General features: G+C 41.0%; 1 long non-coding RNA gene across 2 annotated transcripts; it reads left to right on the forward strand.

Moving 5' to 3' along the window:
• The first annotated feature begins 140 nt into the window (after positions 1–140).
• On the forward strand, positions 141–4,534 carry LOC147915881 (uncharacterized). 2 transcript variants are annotated; one of them, XR_015553850.1, is made up of 3 exons: positions 141–271; positions 972–1,051; positions 1,139–4,534. It is a non-coding gene; the product is annotated as an uncharacterized LOC147915881 (long non-coding RNA). The 2 variants fall into 2 exon arrangements; XR_015553849.1 differs by lacking the exon at positions 141–271 and having other exon boundaries at positions 298–1,051.
• Positions 4,535–16,666: the final 12,132 nt, after the last annotated feature.

The following is a 16,666-nucleotide window of genomic DNA, read 5'->3' on the forward strand; positions in this document are numbered from 1 at the left end:
CAATCGGCGCCGCCGAGCGGACCAGGATGCGCCGCGCGGCGAGGGGCCGGCGGACGAGCCCGGCGCCCGCCCCTGGTCTCCCCGCGTCCCCGCGCCGGCCGGAGGCGCTGGCTGCGCGTCCCGCTGCTGCGACGGGCGGACGATTTCCTTGTCACTGGTTTGTCGGCCGAGTGCGTGACCGTGGGTCCGCCGGCCCTCGCGTGACCCAGCCCGGCGCCTGCACTTGCACCTGCACCCTGAGCCCTGCATCTCCACTCGCCCGCCCGCCCCGGTAGAGAAAGACGCGCTTACTTCTCTGTGCACACCGGGGGCCGGGGGAGGAGGGTCCGCCCCTCCACCCCGGGACTGCGAACGGCGGGAGCGCGGGGTGTGCGGTGTGTGGGTGTGCATTGTGAGTGTGTGCAGTAGGCGGGTGTGCGGTGTGAGTGTATGCAGTGTCAGCGTGTGCGCTGTGAGTGTTGCGGTGTGTGGTGTGTGCACTGTGAGTGTATGCACTGGGTGTTGCAGTATGTGGGTGAGCGGTGTGTGTGCACGTGTGTGCAGTGCGAGTGTATGGGGTGTAAGTGTATGCGTTGTGTGTGCAGTGCGCGTGTGTGCGGTGTGTGCGCTGTGAGTTTGTGCGGTGTGAGTGTGTGCAGTGAGTGGGCGGCCCCCACCGGGAGAGGACAGACAGGGGCAGTGGTGCAGGGCTGAGCAAGCCCCTGGAGCCCTCCCGAGAAGGGTTAGGGCATGGGGCACCTATCCGCGAGGTCGCTTAAAGGATTTAAGCAGATAATAATATAAAGAAAATCAATCAGATGAGGAGGATGACAGTGTTATTGTTATGAGACCAAACTGGAAGCGCTGAGGTTGCAGAGTTAAGCATGAATTGTCTAACACTTGAAGACAAGTCATTCAAGACAAAGTCATTGTTTGCTCCTCCGTGATCGTGATAACGGCTCCTGGGCGCTTCTCTGCTCCGTCTTCTACAGGCGAAATCCTCTGCTGTCTCTTTTGTGTTAGGTTGACACACAGAATTGTCGAGATTAGACCAGTTTTTATCTACTAAAAGGTTAGTTTCCTATAAATCAGCTTAATTGATCTTAACAAGCAAGTTTGTTTCCCGTTTCTGATCCTTTTTATTATTCTCCATACACAGAGTTTGAAGCTGTACCAAGCTGTACTTACGGAAGTGTGACCAGCCATGGCGAGCCCTCTACTCACTCTGTGATCGCGTCTAGTGTTTCCATCAACAGCGATGCCAGGAGGATATGCTAAATTTCCCTTCTGCTCTCTTCTAACACTATTCTTGCCATGCTCTTCATAAGTTAAAGCTTACCAAAAAGACACACCACATATCTTCTGTAATTAACCATTGTTAATTACTTTTCTCATTTGTATGAATTTAGAGAATTTTAAAAATTTAAACTACTTGTTTGCAGACATGATCTTCATGTCATCTAATTCTCTTCATAGCCTTGCTCTCTAAAATAGTAGCCACTAACATCTTTCCTTACAAGCAACCTAAATTCACAAATGATTTAAAAATAGTTGAAAATGTGACTAACTTAACCCTAACAGACACCCTGGTGTACAGGATATAATTTCATTCATAGCATTTTCCTAAGTATTCTCTTAATTCGTTAGGTTAACAGATCTGTGATGCAGACAGAAAGTGTTAAAGGCTGAATTGCATTCCCCTAATATTGATATGTTGAAGTCCTAAGCCCCAGTACCTCAGAATGTGACTGTATTTGCAGATAGGGTCTTCAAAGAGGTCATTAAGGTAAAATGAGGTCATATGAGTGGATCCTAATCCAATGTGACTGGGTTCCTTAGAAGAAGAGGAGATTAAGACACAGAGGGAAGACAATGTGAAAACACAGGCAAAGCCAAGGAGAGAGGCCTCAGGAGAAACCAGCCCTGCCGACACCTTGATCTCGGACTTCTAGGCTCCAGAACTGACATTTCTGTTGTTTAGGCCCCCCAGTCTGCAGTACTGTACATTTTTATGGCAGCCCTCACAAACGAATATAGGAAGCTATATTGTTCCTAATGCTATGAATAAACTATTTTAAACATGAAGCCACATAGTTCATCCAGTGCTTCTTAGGGATGAATTTCCCCTAAATTATATTCAGGGCTTTCTTGCTGGAAAAAGGGATAGGTTCTGCTCTACCCTTCCTATTTTTAATAAGTGAATGTTTAAATAGGTGAATAAAATAATAATCAGTAGCAATAAAGGAAGAGAATACTAAAAGGTCTTTGGGGTAGGAAGTGAGGGGAAGGAAGACAAGGAGAGCAGTAAGGCAAAAAAATAATTTTTATTGAATCACCAAACATAATTTTAAACCACTCACTTTCCCACTGAAATCCTTCTTGTTGTACATGGATTTTGGCCAGAATTGTTGGTAACAGTATATCCACAATATCTTAAGTACTTATTATTTTGTTATCAGAAGTGGTGTTAAGTTACTCTCTTTGTAAAACTACAATTGCCCAGCTGGTCAGTAATTCCCTGAGAGGGAAGTGCGGCAGGTACACCACCCACAGTCAGTGAGCATGAACAGAGAGGATTTATGGCTTAAGAAGAATTTGCAGAATGCTAATGAAAAGAGAAAGTGGAAATGCTATTCACACGATTTAGTTGCACAGCTCCCCTAGCCGTTTAAAAACTAGCCCCTGCATTTCCTGTAAGCTGCTGTGATTCGCTTCACATACGTCTTCTGCATACAATGTTCACGCACTTCTCTGTGTGCTCTCTGAGCGTCCGCGCGCCCTACCTGAAATGGGGACAATACATGTACCCACGTCAGTGTAAGGGTGGATGGGATAATCAGCACACTGTCCGGCATGCAGTTAAGGCTCACTGAGGTTGGTTCTCCTGGGGCCCTGACAGTGCCTTCACCTCTGAAGGCTGGACCTCTCCCTGCCCTTCCCTCAGCCCTGCAGCCTGACCTGCCTCTCCAGCACTGGACTGTGAGCCCGGCCGGGAGAGTGACGTGTTCCTCTGTTCAGCCTTTGTGCCTGGTGTGACGAATGAGTAAGCTTGCCCATCTTCAGTGTTACCCGCGTCCTTCCTCTCCAGGTGCACGTGTACCATGATTTTCCTGGAGAGGAGATGAAGGGAGGGAGGCCCCTAAAAATCTACACATCAATGGAAGGCCGAATCTCAAAAGTAACAAAATCCAATTCCCAAAACTTCTTATTCGGAGAAAGTGGTGCCAGCACTGGAACAAATGTCTGGTTTAGTGCCCAAACTGGAAACAGGCCAGGCGTCCTTCAGCAAGAGGAGGGCGGGAAACCGTGGTGTACTGCAAGACAGTAGACTACTGCTCGGCAACGAAAAGGAGTAAGCGAGGACACACCCCGCAGCATGATGCTTCTCAAAGCAGCAGCCAGACACAGAAGAGTACCTGCGCAATCACTGCGTTTATCTGACGTTCTAGAAAGGCGCGAGGAGCCCGTGGTGAGACCAGAACAGAGGGCGCGCCTGGCTGGGAGCGACGTGAGCAGTTCTTCTGGGGCGGGAATGTTCTGGAACTTGACCGGAGTGGTGGTTACTGCCGCGGATGCATTTGTCAAAACTGATCTGCGCATGTCACTCCAGGTGAGCCCTATCTCAGCAGACCAAACGAGAAAAAAGAATCCAGTATCTCGGGAGGAAAAGACGTGGTGAGGCCCACGTGGTCCCGGTTGTGCAGTGGCTGTGCGGTAAGGTCACGGGATGCCTTGTTCGGACGACAGCAGCGAGGGGGCGTTCAGGATGTGAATAAAGAGGCACAGAAGAGAAAGTGGCTCAAGAGTAGCGTTCGCCTTAGGAGATGAGTGTGCTCTCACTGTGAGCCTGGCTGGGACGGTGTCTGACTTGCTGTGAGCCGGGCGCGGCCGAGGTGCCCGGTCCTTCCTCCCTTTATTCCGCGGGAGGCAGCGCGGGGACCACCGGGGCCCTGCCCAGATCTGGGTGGGCCTGGGGAAGTCGTCGACCTTTCTTTCTTTCTTTTTAATTGTAATAATGCGTGAAAAAAGCTTTTACTTCTGTGCTCTAAACACCCTTTAAAAACATTTTTGTGCGAGGTGCCATTGGTGACTTGTGTTCCTCCTGCGGCAGAGCGAGGGAGCTGGCACGGGGGGCTCGGCGCGCCCTCGGGCCCTAACATTCGCCCTCTGAGGTTGTCCGGGCTGTGAACTTGGCGCCTGCGTAGTAACGTGCGTAGTCAATAAAATCGGAAACAAGAACGTGTATTTGGAAGGTAAAGGATAAGCCAGTTGCCTCGACAGAGCGGACACAGGGCTGTGCCCTCCGGCTGCAGCTCCGCGCGCTGGGCCCTTCTGCAGGCGATGAAGCTAACCTCCCAGTCTCAGGAACCATCCCGTTTTAGGAAGGACGTTGAAAGGATGTCTGCCTTCCTTTAGGCAGGAACACAAAGCAAACCAGATATAAGTCAATTTTTATTCTGATATTAAAAATAATAATACATAGTTTTTGTAGAAAATTTCAAAATGCAAGAAAATGTAAAGAAGGAAATAATAATCACCTTATTTTTTCCACCGAGAGGTAATTTGTAATATTTCTGTATGTATCCTTCCAGTCTTTTTTTATATATCTATGGTATTTTTAATTTTTATAAATACTTCTGTTTACACCATTCACATATGTAATATATATGTGAATTAACGTTTTCCATGTTGTTCTCCCACAAATCATTTTTCATCACTATATTCTAGTCCAGGGGTTCAGCAACATTTTCCTGTAAAGGGTCAAACAGGAAATATTTTAGGCTCTGGGGGTGGTATGGTCTTTGTCACAACCGTACAGCTCTGCCTCAGGAGTGGAAAGTAGCCATAGATGATATGTAAATAAATGGACGTGGCCATATTTCAGTAAAACTTTATTTATTAAAAAAAGACAGCAGCTGGACTCGGGCTGCAGGCCATTATTTGATGACCTCTAGATTTAAAAAAATCTAGTCCATTGTTTAGGAATATTTCAAATTTTATCTGACCAATATCCTATTGTCGACACAGGCTGTTTTCAATTTTTTTGCTGTTATGAGCCATACTGTGATATATATATATCTTTGATTATTTCAGTAGGATAAATACCGAGAAATAGAATTGGTACTACGGCTATTGCTACATGAAAAAGTACTCACATGTGCATGCACACACACAGACACGTGCGTGAACTTTGCCTTTCCACTTCCCGGAGGCAATCTCTGTTAAAAGCGTGATCTGTATCCTCTCAGATTTCTTACACGCTTACATAGATTGTCCCCCATAAGTGGCATCACACTCTGCTTTTGGTTGGCTCACCTGCTCTCTTCCCTCTCACGGTGCATTGTGAGAATCTTGCCGTGTGAGAGAGTATTGGTCTGCCTCATCCTTCCTGCCAGCTGTCTGGTGTTTCACTGAGTGGGCTCATTCACTCAATAAACGTTTACTGAGCACTGAGTGCCATGCACTGTTCTCGGCACTGGGGACACTGTGAACAAAACAAGGCTGCCCTTCCAGGAGCTTACTCTCTAGGGGCGAAGACAGAGACAAGATGAACAAAGGTGGTGTGTCAGTTAGTGATAAATAGGCACATAGCGAGGCTGGTAGGGATTGCTATCTGTGTGTGTGTGTGTGTGCCTGTGCGCGCGCGGGGTTGGGGGCGTGCTGTCTTATAGAAGGTGTTCAGGGAGGGCTGATCACCTGATAGAAGGCTTGCAGACACCTGGGCGAGAGCAGTCCAGATAGAGGAGGTAAAGTGCAAAGGCCCTGAGGCTGAATCATCTGGGAGTTTTCCAGGAACAAGGAGCCATGTGGTGAAGAGGGCAAGGGGAGGGTGGAGAGAGATGAAATCAAAGAGAGAGGCTGCTAGGGCGTGGTGGAGACTTTGGCTTTTCCTCTGGTAAGCGGGTCAGCCACAGAAGGGTTTTTGAGAAGCAATACCATCACCCGGCTTCTGTTCTACTAGAATCGCTTTGGCTGTTCTGTGAAAGGGCAGAGGTGAAACCAAGACCACTAAGAAATCCATATAAATCTGTCACAATTTATCAACCAATCCTCTGTTAATAAATATCTAGCTTATTTCTACTTTTATTCTCTTACAAATAGTGCTGGAATAAATATGGGTGGGGTTTTTTTATTTATTGTGGTAAAATTTACATAACACAAAATTTACCATTTTTAATGTACAGTTCGGTGGCATTAAGTACATTTACAATGTTGTATAACTACTACTACTGTCTATTTCCAGAACTTTTTTATCATCCCAAACAGAAACTCTGTACCCATTAAACAATAACTCCTCATCTTCCCCAGTCCCTGCTTCTACTTTCTGGCTCTCTGAAATACCAATTCTGGATACCTCCTATAAGTGGAATCATACATTATTTGTCCTTTTGTGTCTGGCTTATTTCACTTAGCATAATGTTGTCAAGGTTCATCCATGTAGCATGTGTCAGAATTTCATTCCTTTTTACGGCTGAATAATCTTCCATTGTATGTATATACTAATTATGTTTATCGATTCATCCATCAATGAACATTTAGATTGTTTCCACTTTTGGCTGTTATGAATAATGCTGCTGTGAACACTGGTGTACAAATATCTGAGCCCTTGCTTTCAGTTCTTTGGGGGTATATATCTAGGGGTGGAACTGCTGAATCATATACTAACTCCATGTTGAATTTTTTGAGGAATCACCAAACTGTTTTCCACAGGGGCTGTACCATTTTACATTCCTACCAGTAATGATAAGGGTTCCAATTTCTCTACATCCTCACCAACAATTGTTATTTTCTATTGCTTTTTTTTCCCCCTCATAATAGCCATCCTAATGGGTGTGAAGTGGTATCTCATTGTGGCTTTGATTTACATTTTTCTAATGACTAATGCTGAGCCTCTTTTCATGTGCTTATTGGCCATTTGTATGTATCCTTTAGAGAAATGTCTATTCAAATCCTTTGCCCATTTTTTGAATTGGATTGTTTTGTTATTGTTGAGTTGTATGAATTCTTTATTCATTCTAGATACTAATCCCTTATCAGATGTATAATTTGCAAATATTTTCTCCCATTTTGTGGCTGTCTTTTCACTCTCTTGATAGTGTCCTTTCATGCACAAAGGTTTTTAATTTTGATTAAGTCTAATTTACCTATGTTTTCTTTTATTGCCTGTGATTTTGGTATCATGCTTAAGAAACCATTGCCTAATTCAAGGTCATGAAGATTTTCACCTATGTTTTCTTCTAAGCGTTTTATATTTTTAGCTCTTAGATTTAGGTCTTTGATCCATTTTTTGAGTTAATTTTTGTATGTGGTGTACAGTAAAGGTCCAACTTCATTATTTTGCATGTGGATATCCAGATTTCCCAGCACTATTTGTTGAAATACTGTTCTTTCCCCATTGAATGGTCTTGGCACCTTTGTCAAAAATCAATTGACCATATATGTGAGGGTTTATTTCTGGGCTCTCCATTCTATTCCATTGGTCTATATGTCCAACCTTATGTCTGTACCACACTGTTTTGACTACTGTAACTTTATAGAAGATTTTAGAATCAGGAAGTGTGAGATCTCCAACCATTTCTTCTTTTTCAAGATTGTTTTAGCTATTCTGGCAAATCTGCCTATAGTGACAAACAGTTTGGCTACTGTTTTGCTATTGTTTTGGTCCCTTGGGATTCCATATGAACTTTTGGGAGGGTTTTTCTATTTCTGTAAAAAACACCATTGAGATTTTAATAGGGATTGCATTGAATCTGTAGATCAGTTTGGGTAATATTGTCATCTTAACAATATTAAGTCTTCCAGTCCGTGAACATTGGCTGTCTTCCTATTTATTTAGATCTTCTTTAATTTCTTTCAGTAATGTTTTCTGCTTTTTAGTATACTAGTTTTTCACTTCCTTGGTTAAATTTATTTTTATTTTATTCTTTTTGATGCTATTGTAAATTGGATTGTTTTCTTAATTTCCTTTTCAGATTGTTCATTGTTAGTATATAGAAATGTGACTGATTTTTGGTGTTTTTTGTATTCTGCAACTCTGCTAAATTCATTTATTAGAGCCAACAGTTTTATGTGTGTGTGTGTAATCTTTCAAGTTTCTACATATAAGATCATATCATTTGTGAAAAGCCTTCATTTTACTTCTTTTCCAATTTGGATGCCTTTTCTTTCTTTTTCTTTTCTAGTTGTTCTGGCTAGACCTTCCCATGCCATGTTGAATAGAAGTGTGAAAGCGAGCATCCTTGTCTTCTTCCTGATCTTAGAGGAAAAGCGCTAAGTGTGATATTAGCTGTGGGTTTTTTCATATATAGCCTTTATTATGTTGAAGTAATTTCCTTTTATTTATTATAGTTTGTTGAGTGTTTTTATCATGGAACAGGGTGTTGAATTTTGTCAAATGCTTTTTCTGCATCAATTGAAATGATCATTTTTGCCCCTTTCATTCTCTTAGTGTGGTATATTATATTGATTGATTTTCATATGCTGAACCATCCTTGCATTCCAGGAACAAATCCCACTTGGTCATGGTGTATAATCCTTTTAATATGCTGCTGAATTTGGTTTTGCTAATATTTTGTTGGGGATTTTTGTGTCAATATTCATAAAGGATATTGGTCTGAAGTTTTCTTTTCTTGTAGTGCCTTTGTTTGGCTTTGGTGTCAAAGTAATTCTGGCCTCACAGAATGAGGAAGTATTCCCTCCTCTTCAATTTTCTGGAAGAGTTTGAGAAAGATTGGTGTTGATTCTTTAAATATTTCTAGAATTCACCATAGTAGCCATCTATTCCAGGGCTTTTCTTTGTTGGGAGGTTTTTGATTACGGATTCAATTCTCTTTATTAGTCATAGGTCTATTCAGACTTTCTATTTTCTTCATGATGCAGTACTGGTTGGTTTTGTGTTTCTAGGAATTGGTCCATTCCATCTAGGTTATTCAATTTGTTTGCATACAATTATTCATAGTATTCTCTTATCATCTTTTTTTATTTCTGTAAAATCTGTACTGATGTCCCCACTTTCATTCTGATTTTAGTAATTTGAGCCTTCTCTTTCTTTATCTTAGTCAATTTAGCTAAAGGTTTGTCAAATCTGTTGCTCTTTTCAAAGAACCAACTTTTGGTTTCATTGATTTCTCTGTTATTTTCTGTTCTCTATTTCTGCTCTAACCATTATTTCCTTCCATCTGCTAGTTTTGGGTTTAGTTTCCTCTTCATTTTCTAGGTCTTTAAGGTGTACAGTTAGGTTAGTGATTTAAAATATTTTTTCTTTTTTAATGTATGCACTTATAAATTCCCCTCTTAGCACTGCTTTCACTGTATCCCATATGTTTTGGTATGCTGTGTTTTGTCATTTGTCTCAAGGTATTTTTAAATTTCCCTTGTGATTTCTTCTTTGACCCATTGGTTGAAAGTCTGTTGGTTAATTTTCATATACTTGTGAATTTTTCTGTATGGGCAGTTTCATAAATAGCTCCAGCAGCAGATTTCTCATCACTTCTCAGATTTCTCATCATTTCTCAGGCTGTTGCATTGCAAAACGGCTTTTAACTACTTTTGCTGCTTTTGAGCTTAGCTCTCCTTGATATAAATTAATCTCAACACTTTGAGGCTTGCCCAAACTCTGGTGTTCCCCCTAATATATAGGCAAGTCATTCAAAGGTCAGCTTACTAGCTTAGTTACTGGTGAAATCTAGTAACTTTGTTGATAGTACAACATTGTACCAGACATATGACAGCACTGTGATGGACCAGCTGTAGCTACTTATGACTGGGATAAAATGACCACTCCTAATCCTATGATCAAGGGCAGCAAGGCCAGAGTGAGCCACAGTTTACCTGATTGAATCGTCTTTTTCTTATTTGAAAAAAATATTTCCACACTAGCAATTCATCACTCACTTTTCTGGATGTTTCTGGAGAGATACAGCAAAACAATTCATGTATCTGATTAGTGTACAAAATGTGGGAAATGTAGGCAGAGTGAGGCCTTTGGAAACATAAGCCTGAACATCTGACATTGTTCTCAACTGAAATCCAAGAGCTCGTGCAACACAACAAATATTTCTATCTTGTATTAAGTGGAAATTTCATTAAAAATTGTTAAATTCTTATAATTTAAAAATTCTCAAATTCCTTACAATAAAATAAAAATCATTTTTAAAATCCTGTGAAGGGTTTATTTTCTGATTAGACTCTGTTATATGTTGACGTGAGTCAGCAGTCTCAGGTGCTTTCCTCAACGTCCTCTCTAACTGTCACCGTGATGTTGGAGGTAGGCTTCTTCACGCTCACGTTACAGATGGGACATGATGACTTGTCCCAGGTTGGATGGCTGGGAAGCAGCTGCCTTAGGAATTACACCAAGGAGCCCAGTCCAGAGTCTTTGGATTTCCCACTTCAGCCTTCAATTTTCAATCCACATTTTTGGCCAAAATATCACAAAATACATATATGATGGCTACGGGAACATTTTCAAGTTATAAACATCTCATGGTTTAGTAAATGCTTCAATTATCTTAAAGCAAATTACTTGGTGGCATGATGGGCAATTTCCTTTTCACTGAATCTTTGTGGATTCTGTTAATAATCCAAATACACAAGACATTTATAAAAATTCATTAAACAAATATTTGAATTATATGTGATAAGAACTTTATTAGACACTGAAATGAATACTAAGACAATCCTTTCTTTTAAGGAAGTTTTATTTATGGCAACAGAATATATTTTTTAAGGATCTTAAAGCAGTGACTCTCTCTCACAGTTTGGCAGTTAGTTTGTACATATCTTTTAGGGAGGATTTTGGGGGAGAGGTAAGGCACAGCTTTCAGGAGCTCAGGCTTCACTGAGCTTTCGGGACAGGCAAGATCTGGATATACAATAATAATTTCAGTGCCCGAGTCTGAGTTCCCTCAACTGTGAAAGGAGCATCATGAGGCTCCCTGGCATCATATATTGTGATGCTCAAGAGTAAACCGATTAGCAGTGCCCGGTATATGGCACCTTCTCAAAAGAGGTGGCTTCTTTTCTCCTTACCCCAATAAAGACATTACTTAAGGAACTTAGAAAGAAAAAGAGAGACGTGCTTGGATACAAGCCCTGAAGCCAAGTGTGTCCAGAAGCTTGGCCAGGAGCAAGCACACGTGTTGGTTTGGACAGATTAGCACAGAGAACTGCCCAGTTCATAGCAGACCGGACAGTCCTGGGCTTCCCTCTGGTCCTTTGGGGACCCAGAACCCCCCACCATGACCCCAGACCCCGCTGCGTTTCTGAAGAGCTCTACCGTCCTTTGACAGCAGGTTGTCACGTCTCTCCTCTGACGTTCCCTCGGGCATAGTCCCCGAGTCACATTTAGAGACAGGCCTCACGCACAGTGGTATCCACCGTGTTCACTGTGTGCGACTCACGTGCGTAATAACGTGCTCCACTGCGTGAGGCTTGCCATGAGTTTGCCTCAGTCGAACACATCTGTGAGCTCAGACACTTGGGGATCTTTTGCTTTTAAGGCCATCTTGCACTAGAAACATGGACTTTTCTCTCCTCTGCAGTGTAGTAAATTGCAACTGTCCCTCTTAATAAACTGGCTGATAAGGGAATAAACTCCCCCCCAAAACACACCACCACCACCTCTAACAAACTGTGAGGGTGGCCACAGTAGTTATGACAGGAGGCAGCAAAACAGAGAGCACAAAACTCACAAGCCAGCTCTTGTCTCACAAAATGAGGTCACCACCTGTTTCCTCGTCCCCTCACAGGGTTTTGTGAAGATTAAAGAATGGATGTCAAGCATAAAAACTGTAAAATGCTACCCGTTACAGGTGCCACAGGTGAATTAAATGTGCATTATATAGACAGAGTAGTGCATCATCCGATACTAGTCTGACTTGTATTAGCAATTCAGGATCATGCTTCCCATATTCTTATATATTTATTAGAAGAAAATGGAATATTAGATGCCAAGGTTTGTGAAGCATCGCATTAGTTCACTGTACAACGCATTCTAGATGAGGGCAGCCTTTGAGGTTACAACCAGCAAAATCAGCACGCCAAATAGGATGGGACCATCACTGTGACAAGCTTTTCATCCAAGGCCTGGGTGGGGGTGGCAGAAAGACTATTCTGATCTATACTTTATAATTTCCAGATAATCCAAAGAAAAACCCTGGACTACATCCAACAACAGAGTATGAGCTATATTATCTCATCAACTCCCCTCCCCTAGTGAATTGTGTCTACTAAATTTGTCTTGGGGGTCATGCCTTCATCTTTCATCAGGGGTCCAGGAACACTTACTGCCACCCACTGTTGCAAGGACTGTTGATGTCTAGTTGAGGACACTCCTCTACTGCCCCCTGGGTGAGGGCAGGAGGATGACAGTTCCTTCAGAACTGAGTGATAGAGAGGACTTTGTTTTTCTTGAAGAATTAATGATTTTATCCTATTGTGAACATGGAGAATCAGAATCATCGAGCAGGTAACTGATTTTTTCTTCTCTATGAATGACTTTATATTGTTGTGAATTATTCGTCACCTTAAATCCAAGGGCAGGAAAAATGACACAATTCAGTTTATGTACATTAATCGAAGGTTATCACCCTATTTTAAAAACAGTGCTTGAGGAAACAACCCTCTTGTGGTTTTAATAAGTACTTAAAACTAAATAAAATTTGAAAATATTTAAAAGAAACAACACATTTTTTAAATTGAAAGAAACAGTAATACTAAGTTTGAAAAGACTGCTGATGTCACTGTGGTTTATTGGGTAAATACAAAGTATAGGCTCTTGCTTTTTTTATTTTTAAGCAAAGCCAAAGAGATTAGAAACCAAGTACATGTATCCTCTTTAGAATAGAAACATAAATTAGTTTTAACTATTAGGCACTTAAAATGCAAATGTAAAACAGCATTTTAGAAGTATAAACTATGCTTACACTCCTAAATTCCTCCTGAAATGTTTTTACAAACACAAAAGCACAAGCAGGGAAAACGTATTTCTAAACAAAGAATTTCCTCTTTTAAGAAAAAGAACCTGAATTCAAATCCCATACGACAGACCAATGATTAAGAGATTGGTGGGCAGGAGAAAAGAGCTTCTGAAATGTACATATTTGATTAAAATGTAAGCATTTAATAAAACTATTACAATAGCATACAGTATATATCATAATGAAAAATATGTCAAGAAAATAATGAATTCTAGACTTAAAATGTTACTTTACAACAAGGCACTTAACACACTGAAACAGTACAGTAAATTTCCAAAAGAATGCAATTGGCTACCTCTCAAACCTTGTAATAATATTTCTTTTGTGACTATACTGTAACATAACCATACAGTTTGCAGCATTAATCATTGCATAGGAGGTAAATTAAATAACGAATTCCAACTTGGCAACTAGATTAGCTTATGTTTATAGTTTCTGCCTTTTCTTTTAAAGGACAGTTTTAAATAATTCCACAATAAAGAACTATTCTCCTTCATGATTCATTTAGAACACAGCATAGTTAGGTTAATGAGTAATAAAATAAATCAGAACTTATAAGGTGTATATCTGTATAAAAACTTATCTTTGGGTACCTTTGACATGATTTTCAGTGTTTTAGGTATTGAAGTCAAGAGCACTTCTTAATAGAAGTATTTTTAGCAAGTTAGTCAAAGGAGTTAAATTATTGCAACACAATGACATTAAAAAAAATACCAGAAATCTTTATACATACAAATAGAAAAGCCTTCAACACATGGCATATTACTTATAATATCCTTGATTTAAATATGTAAACTCATTTATTAACAAATTCCTTCTCACACTTCCTTACACTACAGAAGTGAGTGTGTTAAGACCGGCTTAAATTTTTAATCGGTTTTACAGTGCAAAACAAAACCACAAAAAAGAATTTAAAAAGAAATGTTCAAAATATTCAAGAAACAAGATGTGAACTTTCAACTAAAAAAGAAACTGCATGAGTTCTAGCACGTAAAAAAAAACAAAAAACATAAGACAGCCGACTTGGTGTTTCAAAGTAAACAAGTGTAGGGTTATGAAGGGAGACGCTGCTGATTGTGACTGAGAGGTAAAATGGCCTGCAGATTTTCTTGATCAAATGGATAAAAGACTAGAATTGCACCTCCTTGTGATCTAAGCACACTTTCCCTTTGGGAAAGGTGTAAAATGCCTTTAAAACAATTCCTTTCACATGATGCTTTCAGATTATTGGCAAAAATAATGAAAAACAAATGCCTTTTAAAAACTTGAAAAGTGGCAAGCTTGCGTTCCAAGTCACACAACGCATTTCCACGAGGGGGCGCTGGAACACAGCACAGACCCTCATGCATGTCACCCACGGACCAGACGAGAGACTCGGTCCCTCCAAACAGCCTTTCCTCCACTGCAAATCTTGTTTCCCAAGATGCCAGTCAATTAAATAACAAATTCACAATTACTTTGGGTGGAACTGGGGAAGAATGATTTATCTTCAGAGCTAGTGGAGGAGCTCAAAAAATCCAATCTGAGAGGAATTCATTTCCATTTGAAAGAATTTAGAGAAAAATGCAGCATAATTTATAGGAATTATATAGGTTACAGATATTGCACAGAAGGACTAAATTACAGGAAGAGCTTCAAACAGGAGCACTGGTTTACAAAAACAAGGATAACACATGAGATCTGGTATCTTAATTAGCAAGGAATGGGGGCTGCAAAAGTTGACCGTTTCAAAGGCAAGGTCACGTTTATGTCTCATATCCGAAGGTGGCACGTCGGGTTAAACCTCAAGTTTGCTTTCCCAAATGTAAATGAGTTTCACTAGTTCTCTTATTTCTGCATTCTGCAACTTTGAGATTTCCCCCCTTCTCTTCAAACCACACGCTTCCACAGCAGCTATTAGAAAGCGATGATACATATGTGTAAAGAACATGGGGCAGCAGCGTCACTCAAAGGGTCAGAGATGCTTTTAAAGTTTTTTAAAAGGTGATGGTATTCTTTTTTTTAAAAGAACTGGATTACTTGACTAAAATGCAAGGTTTGCGGTTTCAAAGGGTCTCCAACAATCAATTCACCATGATTTTTAAAGCTTAAACCCTTTTCCTTATTTAATTTGAAGAAAAGTGGGTTATCCGGGATGCAGCTGACTAAGGCTCTGCAGCTGTCAGGTTGTTTTATCTGATTCAGAGGCTCCGGGAACACAGCCGAGTTTAAACTTCGTGTTCTCAGCACAACACCTGGTTCTACCCCAAGTGTCAATATTTAATAAGGGAAAAGCATGTAGAATGATGGTTAAACACATCAGGTAAGCTATAGATGTTTTTTATTGGTTTAATAATAAATACGGGAAAAATTTGCATTTCAGAGCATGCCAAGGATGTTTAGGGTTTCAATTCTTGTTTTAAGTAACCAGATCAGAGAGTTTTTCTTCCTACCTTTGAATTCAACTACCTTTCCCTTAGTGATTCTTCTGTTACACAGAGAAAGAGCCATATGGAAAACATACCCAGAATTTTAGCACCAAAGGATAATGACCCTTCTGAATAGATTTGTATTTGCTTCTCTCCAACAATGCAAAGGTTAATTTTGTGTACCGAATCAAGGCTGACCAGTTTATCATGACAAATTTCGGGATGTTTTTCATTCTAAGTGGAGGGAAATCTTCACCTTCAATATAAATGTAACTGCCTCCTTCCTCCACCCCATTGGCCTCTCCGCCCTCTGACCTAGTGTTAATGATTTTGTAACCTTAAATCTTTTTCTAAGGTTACTAGAAGTCTTAAGAAATTAAGCCAAGAATTATCCAAAAGATTCAACAGCATTAAATAATGCACTAAATCTGATGGCATTAAATCTGATCAGATTTTTAAAAATCCACCTTTTTGCATCACCTCAAAGAACTTAAGAAACAATTATCCCCCTTATTCCCCTTTACTGAGTAGCGGTAGCTAACATACTGAGCCACAGGAGATTATAGTGCAGCACCGTGGGGTAATTTCAGGGTCAGAGGAAAACTGCTCGGTTGTGGCGTTATACCCTTAGGACCCGTTTATAAGAAGCTGAGTCTCTCGCTAAAAGGCAAGGATGCATTCAACTTTTGGGCTCCATCTCAGTTTTTTCACAAAGTACAACGTAACTGGGAAGAAACTGTTTTCAGTGAAATGTGACCAATTGTATTTGAGTTCCAATTAGCAGCTCTAAAACAGATCTCACACAGGGCACGACCTGGGAGAGAAAGTGGGCTTGTTCCCCAGGCGGCTGGGGCATCGGTTCCCGCACATAGGTGTTCTCAGCTGCGCTCGAGCAGTGGCCTGCCTGGGGGTACCAGATGCAAGGGTACCAGGCAGCCAGCACACAGGTGCATACACAAGGGCCCCTCAGTAACAGAAACAGCCCTATGTTTCCTGTGTATCTGTCAGAGTTTACAGTGAAATATTTACACAAATGTAAAATCTGTGGGGTGTGGCAAATAGTTCATTTTTTAAAATAAAAGTAAATATGGAAGTATCAGTTAAAGGAAAAGTAGAAGTGACACATAGTGCATGGGGTGGTAGCAGCAGCGAGCATGCCCAGATCTGAGCCTGACCTTCCCCATGAGAAGGCCGACACCAGGTTCTCCCGACCTTTACTCACACCCCAGGATCTCCCCTCACTCATGAGCTAGATGCTATAAACCATTCTCGACGTAGGTTATTCTGTTTACACAGTAG

This window comes from Ceratotherium simum, chromosome 12 (genome assembly GCF_057802395.1).
Source record: "Ceratotherium simum simum isolate JZ-2026a chromosome 12, ASM5780239v1, whole genome shotgun sequence".
Classification (NCBI taxonomy): domain Eukaryota; kingdom Metazoa; phylum Chordata; class Mammalia; order Perissodactyla; family Rhinocerotidae; genus Ceratotherium; species Ceratotherium simum.